A 9136-nucleotide genomic window follows, 5' to 3' on the forward strand; every position below is an offset into this window, starting at 1 on the left:
CACTGCTTCACGCAAGAAATATGTAAACAGAATCCAGCTGATAACTCGAAAAAGTCACTGAGTGTCAATGCAGTTCGTTCTCGGAATATTTTTTGCTGTATGTCCTGGGCCCGCTTATATGAAACTTCTACAAGGATCCCAACCTTAAGGCATTTCCTGTGGCACAGCTCTGGCAGTGCATTTCGCCAATAGGAAAGTTTACGGCAGTGGGATGTGGCACAAGCACTAGCAAGGCTGCGCTAAAGGAAATTCTTCAAGATTAGGACCCTAGCAGAAGTGTAGTGCAAGCTGGCCTAAGTACGTACGTACCGAAAGTGTCCAAATAAAAAAAGTTAGGATATTTATTTAATTAGTGAGCATATGCAAATGAGCCACTGCACAGCTCATGGCCGGTGCCTGAAGGATCTTTACCGATAAGAAAGCTCTCCAATAGCACCAACTGTTTACGAATTATTCATACTGGGGACCTTCGCGAAAGAAGTCCAAAAGAAATGGGACGTGGACAACAAAAGTAGGAGTAATAATTAAATGGGGTGTTTACGCTTTGGCAGTTGATTCCACATAGCACTGCAGTTTTTGAAATCTAAACTGCAAAATTTTAAATTGTGGTAAGCAGACTTCTGGCAGGACTTCTCTATATCTGATTCACATGATGTGAGGCCAGGTGTGTTTTGTATCGGAGGGGTAGTGACGCTACTAGTAAACATATTGATGCCACATAACAAATGCTTCTCATATCAAAGACGTTACCACTAGTAATCAAAATTCATGCAAATCCTGTAAAAATATGCCTCATGAAAGAATATTAGGTGCCTGTCTGATCTTTATGCACAAAAAGGGGGTCGATCCCACAGAGCTCCGAGATCAAGAGGAGAGTCTCTTGTCCAGCACCCACCTTCCAACACCAGCATGCGTACACACATACGTACAATATATCGATGTAAACAAATGGGTTGTTTTGATAGACCTGGTGGTTATGATGTTTTCATTGTCATCACGCATGCTTGTGCTTTGTCAAGTGTTGCATGCATTGAAAAGACAGCGGTTTCGGTAAAAACCCTACACCACTATCCCTTGCTTTTACGAAAAGTGCGCTTTGTAACCTGTATGATGGATGAGACCTGCGCTGGATGTCTGCGACCACGTATAAGAAGAATATTCAGTATAATAAACAACAAACACAACAGATCATGTGTGGGCTTGATCATTTCACTCAACAAAATGGTTGCCATGGTTGCAAGACATGGAATTTATTAAACACATTTGTGTTACAACATTGTAAGTGTTTCTTCATCTGTCTTTCAGTTAGTATAGCAACGACAGGTGCTATCTGCTCTTATAAGTAGGAAGCATGACAGTAACAAACAAACAATAATTTGTAGGAAGGGACCAGCAACTCCCTTCCTACATCTCTACCGGTTCGCTGGATTTCTACCCAAACAATAATTTGGTTACATGACCATGTAGCAGCCCCAGCGGTGCCATCATCATCCTCGTTCATCATCTCGCGCCCGCGTAGCCGCGGAAAATAAATCAGTTGGGCTCTCGCCGTCAAACCAGCCGGTTCTCTTTGTCTCTCCTTGAGTTCCAACAACCATAACACGACCTACAACCACTGGTAGAACAGCATAAATGCAGGCCAGCTGGTGGACAAACTGCATGGTAAACAACCCTGAGCAATGGGCAAATGTTGAAGACAACACGAAAAGACTGCATCCTGCCATGTTGTTATCAGAGTACGTCCATTGATCAGGCTTGTTTACCACAAAGCATAACCTGCAAGATTTGCAGAACAGTCTTCGTAAACTTGTGGGAACCATTCCCACTCTCGGGGTCGTGCTCGGCCGTCCGGCCCGTGAAGGAACGCTGCGCCAACTCAATAACAAAACAAAGGTTTATTTCATACCTTCAACTAAGTTACAGCAGTCGTTCCCTGTCAACGTCCCGTCTCCCCTTCCCTCTAACCCCGCCGCGCTCCCTTTTTAATCCGCTTCCTGTCCTCCCCCGGACTCCTCCTTGCCACTCGCTGGCAGCGGCGCCCTCTCACAACAGCACTCTCGTGCTGGCCAACCGGTGGCGCCCCTACAGGTCTCTACATCCCCCCCTACACAAACCCAGACCAAGTAGTCTCTACAGTTGTTCTTCGGGGTCAAGTTCGATGAGGAAGTCATCTTCAGGGCAAGGGGGTGGGGCTGGCGCTACCTCCTCGCGCAGCAACTCAGGACGCAGACGACGCAGCGTCGCAACCGCAGAGGCAACGTCGACGGCTTCGGGTCGTGCTTGTACAGTACGGGACCGGTGGAGGTCGCTGCGTCTGTGGGTGGAGCGGTGAAGTTCTGGAACTTAGCAGACGGAGCACAAGAGCCGCTGCTCGTCCGGGGAAAGTGGCTGCAACGGGTCGGCAGTGTTCCTCTCCTAGAGTGTTAGTCCCCGGAAAGGCAGGGGGGTTGTGGCGGGGTCGGCGGTCCTGAGTGGGCGTGGCTGAGACGACCACTTTGAATGCGAGGCCCACGACACGGGGTATCCCTGGTGCACTACCGTCCAAGTAGCGGCCGATCTCTGTCGTGGACCGGGGGACCTGGATCGTGGCTGGTCCGTCGTACCAGTAGCCCTGGACCAAGAACGGGATCCCCTGGCGACCTTGTCTTGCTGTCGACGACGTTGCATAGTGAACCTAAAAAACAAAGGGAACAGCAGTAAGAGGGAAAACTCCACACTGCGAGCGCCTGAAAAAGCACTCCCCGAATATAAAAGTGGAATACCGCGTAACGGCAATCACACTAAACAGTACTATAACGTGAGCACCTGGATATGGTGACCGTAATAGGGAGTTAGCGGAAATCCACTAGCTAAATAGCAGTGTCCGCATGTTTAAGGCAAGGATGGGCCAATCTTTTACCTCCGGTGATCCTCTGTCCGAATACAAAGGGATCAAATGCTCGGGGGCTAACGAGACATTGCAATCATGCTCGACCTTATTTAGACCAGCTGAATGCCGGCAGTCAACCGAGACGGCACCTGCTGACCTGCGGAATGCGGTCCAAACGCCAGTTTTTGGCGAAGCGGGGCTTTGGGTAAGGAAGTCATCGTAAGCATTACGATCTCCCCACGCCATTGCATCAAGGCTAGGAGCATGGTTTGCTCATTCCAACCAGCTAAAAGCCGGCACTCAATCTAGCAGACACGAGATTGAGTAGAAAGATATCGTGAAAGTACGATCTTTCCACGCTATCGCTTCAGAGCTATGCAAGCGATTTGCTAGAAGATATGGGCGAAAGCGGGGGTGTGGCACTGGCGGGAATAGCCCGTGCAACGCGTGACTTATCACTGCAACCTGCTGGATGCACGTCATTATGACATCAATTTCGAATTCCATTTCGGTCTGATAGGCCGTTTGGTTAGGAAGTCTGATAACGACTTATCGTCTGCGTGCCCCTGAAAGGAAGGCACCAGAATTCAAGTCTTAACGGCACGTGCAGCTATGCTTACGGCGGCGAAACCAACCTAGCATCGAAGCACTGCGTCATTAGCGTGCACAGCTCGGTTGCACGTTGCTAATGGACTCTACCGATAAATGCAGCGTCAAATTACGGCCCTGCAGGCACCGTAACAGAGACGTCCTGCGGGAAAGGCACTGCAGACACCATAACCCCGTCGAGTTGACGGCCTGAGAGAACGGGTTACCGTCTAAGAGGCCTCCATCCGACGGAAGCGACCGATCGGTGAGGCATCTCCACGGGGGCGGGACTCATACCCATAGCTGTGAGGAGCATGCTGGGCGCCAGGCAGGCCCTGGACAGCTAGTGAAACCACTGCAAAACTCACAATAAACACCATGAAGAACCACGATACCGGAAAAAACAAAAAGAAACCCTCGATACTAATCCCCTACCTGACAATTTTGAACGTAACCCGCTATCCCCATTAACTCATAAGCTTAAGCAACACACTGCGTTCCGAACACGGCCGGACGTACGGGCAAGTTCAACAACATAGGGCATACCCACCCGTTCCGGTGGTGCGGCAGGCATGAGACTCGGATGATAAGGAAATTCAAAAAGAAAATACCACGGTTTTCCGGCTAACCTATCGCCAAGATAGGGAAGCCAACCGGCACCGCGACAACAGCACGGCGCTGTTTAAACCGTCCCAAAAAGGATAGAATTATAAAGAAAACAAAGCTCACCCTGGCCCTCCGCCACCGAACGTACGAGCATATCCCTAGAAACGTTGGGTGCCAGTTGTGGGATACATTCCCACTCTCGGGTCGTGCTCGGCCGTCCGACCCGTGAAGAAACGCTGTGCCAACTCAATAACAAAACAAAGGTTTATCTCATACCTTCAACTAAGTTACAGCAGTCGTTCCCGGTCAACGTCCCGTCTCTCCTTCCCTCTAACCCCGCCGCGCTCCCTTTTTAATCCGCTTCCTGTCCTCCTCCCCCGGACTCCTCCTTGCCACTCGCTGGCAGCGGCGCCCTCTCACAACAGCACTCTCGTGCTGGCCAGTGCCGTGTATGCCAAAGGGAGTCTGGCCATTAGGAGGAGCCTAAAAAAGGGGCTCGACCTGTCAATCAAATTGAGCGTTTTTCAATGACTGCTGTTTTCTATACGGGCCGCCATGACACCAAAATTTTCCCGAAAATGGCGGCGTAGCTTGGAACGGCGAAGCGAGGATTTCATGACAATTTTTTTTCACAAATTACGTCAATGTTATTCCGTAAGTGTACATTCTGTTGCAATTATCTTGCAAATCACCTTTAAATTACACTCCAGTGTCGATGTTTACCTGAAAATAATATGTTTCGTCGTCCTTGTTAGGCCTAGTAACGGCAGCGATCACAGGCAAATAGCGAGAAAAACGCTACAAATGGCCAAAAATTTTCATTTTATGACATACTTTTATTCATATACACACCTTTGCCCGTTCTTGGTTCAGTCTTGTTATGTTTCATAGTTAAAATACGTATAATACCGGCAGTCTGTTCCAACTAGCTGTTCTGCCGGGCAATCAGTTCTGCTAGCAAGCACTTCTGCTTCTGCTACTTCTGCCTTCTGCCTTCTGCTATTCTGCGTCTTCCCGGCGTGCCCCTCACCATCCAGATGGCGCCGTTAAAAGTGGACGCAAAATCCATTATGTTGCTAGGTCGTCAGGGAATATCCTATTCAATCTAATCCAATCCAGTTTCCCGAAAATGTCGGCACCCAGTTAATACAGGTAATATATAGCTTGGATAGCCTGCGGTTAATAGCGAACTGTATTTTGGCTCGTGATTGGCCAGAGAGCTCAAAAAGTGGGTGGAGCTCCAGGTATAGGCATGTTCCATTAATGGCCAGACTCCTTTTGGCATACATGGCTCTGGTGCTGGCCAACCGGTGGCGCCCCTACAGGTCTCTACAGTACTTACGTCGGAAAGTAGGGTAGAGAAAGAGAAAGTAAGAAAGAGAGGGTAGAGAGAAAGAGTACTTACATTAAAGGGATCTCTGACCAGAAGCTGGAGAGACTTTTCCGCAGTGGCTACCGATAGAATACACAAAAGCAACTTCACATACGAAAATGCATGCCTCAACACCTCGTAGTTTTCGTAAACTCGAATTTTGAACGTCGCGGTTCACGCCGCCGCTCGCACACCTAGCGTCAAACCAAGAAAACGTACGCATATACATGCCCAGCAATTCGGGACAAAACGTAAAGCAGGCTTCACCTGATACTGCTCCCATAGACGCCATGTATTAGGAATAGAAAAACGCGTGCAGCACGTTCCGTTGTTACCGCTTTGCATTCGTTCTCTAGTGGGACGTTGCCTGTGTCATAGCGGAACATTTGGTGCAAGTTTCGTTGGCGAATGTTTGGGTCTTCGAGGTTCCATTTCGGTTCCAAATTTCGTACATGTAAAGAAGGCTTCTCGTGATGCACTAATGCGCTGGTTGGAGCCCTCGACCAGGTGAGTTAGCGCAAATGCACCATGCATTTTGCAAGAAACGTGTGAGTTGAATGCTCTGTACGGCTTCTCATACACCCAACAAGACAGATAGGTTCACATCATTTATTGTGGATGAAAACAAAAACAAATACCATCTTGCTATCGCGAGACTTTTCCTCCAATACAGGTAGCATACGAGAAAATTGGCCAGTGGCGCGCAGACAAGGAATGTGGTGATATGAGCGGTGGTAAAGAAGCTCTGAGGCTGATATTAGAACACTCGGTTGATTTCTTTCACCTCCCAAGAATTTGGGACTAAACGTATAGAAGTCATCACCAACTTGCTGCGGTGGGACGCCCGCATTGAAAATCGAGGGGCGCGCGTGCCACATTTTGATGACACTGTTCTACATGGATTCTGATTCTCGTGTGTTTATTGTGAACTGAGAATGCCAAAACCACAAGACCAGGAGGCCAGGCCTGCCATTGGAGAGCAGTGTGTTGTTTTTCTTATGGTAATACTTTCAAACGCAGATTTGTGGTGAATCTTGTTGGGTCCCTTCGAGATTCCTGACTTTTCTGCTTGTCGAGGGACCTTCACTTGGGAGCCCCAATGTGGGGGTTCTTCTGCACACTTCAGCATGAACTTCACGCGCTCCAAATTCCGATTGCGTGGATTCGAAATACGGAACAGACCGAGCTAATCCTATAGCACAAATTCCTGAATAAGGTTAGAAAGGGACAACGAAAATCAACTGGAAAGATGGTGATATGCAATGGGTAATGGTAACATTCCACCTGTATCCAAAGGCCCGAATGCACAGAACCGGCCTCGACACCTTTAATGATCCTAATGATTTGTCCTTGAAACAGCTGATCTGCGCAGCTATATTTGCGTAAGGCAGATGACTTTCTGTTTGCGCCACCTGGTTACGCGCGTTTCGGAACGTTTTCCCTCTGCTTGGTTGATTGCACCAATTACCCAATATTATTTATGTGCCCTTTGTCATCCATTGTCCATCCTCCCGTCTCATTTTGTACATTCTGCAGCTGCACGTAAAAGAAAAGAAAGAACGAAAGCGTTTCAGCCATATGTGCGCAATTGGCAAATCAAGCGGAAGACCGGCTGTCCAGCATCGTACAAGAATCCTTAAAAGTCAGTCATCATAGTGCAGCAAACAGACCCAGTAAATTTCTTTGAAACATATCTCTTTGCATAAAAGAGATATCGAGACGCTTTTACAGCATCCTGCTGTGTGCTATCAAGGAGTTTCACCAGTGTATACATAACGTGTTGTGGTGGATCCGCGTCATTTTTACCTCACCAGTCAAATGTCAATCAGGAAACATACAACGCCCTCGTAAAGTTATCACTTATCAGTGACGCGTAAGAGGGAAGCAACGCTGCCTCAGACACCATCAGATCCCACAATATCTTCCTTTTTATCTTCAGGTTGATCGAACAACAGTTCGAAGCACACGGGTCTCAAGCAATGTAAGCAATTTAACCACCTGCAGTGCAACTCCTGGGGCCTGCGCATAAGCATCGTGATAATGTTAAGTAAATGTTGAAGCCCTGTACGAAGACCGGTTGGAGCTTTCCAGATAAATATTACTATTATCGCACACACGATATTGGCAACTCTTGAAGAATTATAGCGAAATGTAAAGTCAGCAAAAGTAATAAATAGCGTAGTGCTTTTTTATGACAGTACTGTTGGCTGATTTGATTACAAATAAGTCGAGAGGTGCATGTTTTCCGCATAGCAACCTACTACAACTACACCTACAGCAATTTACCTGCTGAAGCGTGAGGTGCAGTTCGATTATGTTTTATTATGTTTCTTCTTTTATGTGTGAGCGATATGGATCAGTTGGCACCACAGTGTTGAGGCGCCTCAGCCTGAACTTCAGTTCGGTTTGCTACAAAAAATAAAAATAAAACACATTTTTGTGTGGCTAACCTTACAATGGGCACTCTTCTCCACTATGTTGTCAACAGGAAAACAGGGAAGTTACAAGCCCAAAGAAGTGTTTTATTGGGCTTCAATGCACGAACGATGACCGAGGCAGCATTAAGCAAGTACGTATAAGAACGTAGGAAGGGAAATGATGTTTTCGGTTCAGGTACTATACGCCAAGCTCTGTCCATGTTGGCTTTCGCAGTGAAAAATTTGACAATGAAAAAACACAGAAAGTCGAAACAAGAAATGCAGCGTGGGCTCAATGCCTGTCACTCAACGTACTCCGCAACATTTGTCTGAGCTTCCTTATGTCCTTCGACGTTGTCGCTACGCCGTTGGCCTCGAGTTCCGTGCGCAGTTCACCGAGCGTCATGGAGTCCACGTCCACTGAACTTGCCTCGTGCTGGAGCGGTTCCACGCTGTATCGCGGCCTCTTCCGCCTTGTTGCTTGGATCCCGCCTTGTTCCCAATATGCGTTGTCACGCTTCTGGTACTTCTTCGCAACAGGTGGCCCTGAACTTTGTTCCATTCGCTTACATATCTTCAGGGTATCCCACGCAGCGTCCCATTTATTTGTGTGGCTGTGGTGCAACTTTTTTAGGATGCTGTTTTTTCTTTCTAGGCCTTGGCTGGAAAACCATCCTAAACAGCCTTGTTGCTTATGGACCATTGCAGCGTGACGAGAAAAAGTGTGTATGTATGGAGTGACACGGTCCGGTCCGTATCCCTTGCGGTTGAGTCCCAAATGCACAAATATGCTTAAGAACTTCAACGTCTGTTCACTCAGGTCATTCCCTGTTGTATCCGTTTCAAATTCGGTGATTACAGTCCGGAAGATCTCCCACAACTCGACGACTTCATCTTTAGTGTCTTCGTAGAGGAGAGGAGCTACGAGCTGTGGGAGGTTTTGCAGCAAGCAATTTGCATCACTTCCAGTTAAAGAAGTAAATTTAAGGAGCTTTGCATTGCCTTCGCGGAACAGCTTAACATTTGCACCACAGTCCTTTATTATGTCAAGCAGCTTTGCCACGGCTTCGTCCTTTGCTTTGGGGTCACGCGCTTTGTTCGTGGCGTCTACATCTTGCATTTCCCAGAGCACGTTTTCAAGAAGTCGCTCTAATATTCTTATTTTCATGTGTAGAACGTCAGGAATGATATAACGAGGTTCTATGGACAGAAGTGCGGGATGGCGGACTGAGTTTCTCATTTGGTCGCAGTCTTCCTTCATGCCTGCCAGGGACCTTAAGAGTG

The 9136-nt window shown here is 47.7% G+C and overlaps 1 long non-coding RNA gene across 1 annotated transcript; it reads right to left on the bottom strand.

Annotated features, from left to right (window-relative positions):
* Positions 1 to 1876: 1876 nt before the first annotated feature.
* On the bottom strand, positions 1877 to 4499 carry LOC135373296 (uncharacterized). Its single transcript, XR_010416408.1, has 2 exons — positions 4340 to 4499; positions 1877 to 2674 (listed from the first exon to the last, which is right to left on the bottom strand). It is a non-coding gene; the product is annotated as an uncharacterized LOC135373296 (long non-coding RNA).
* Between the last annotated feature and the right edge of the window lie 4637 nt (positions 4500 to 9136).

The sequence above is a fragment of the Ornithodoros turicata genome, unplaced genomic scaffold (genome assembly GCF_037126465.1).
Source record: "Ornithodoros turicata isolate Travis unplaced genomic scaffold, ASM3712646v1 Chromosome23, whole genome shotgun sequence".
Taxonomy (NCBI): domain Eukaryota; kingdom Metazoa; phylum Arthropoda; class Arachnida; order Ixodida; family Argasidae; genus Ornithodoros; species Ornithodoros turicata.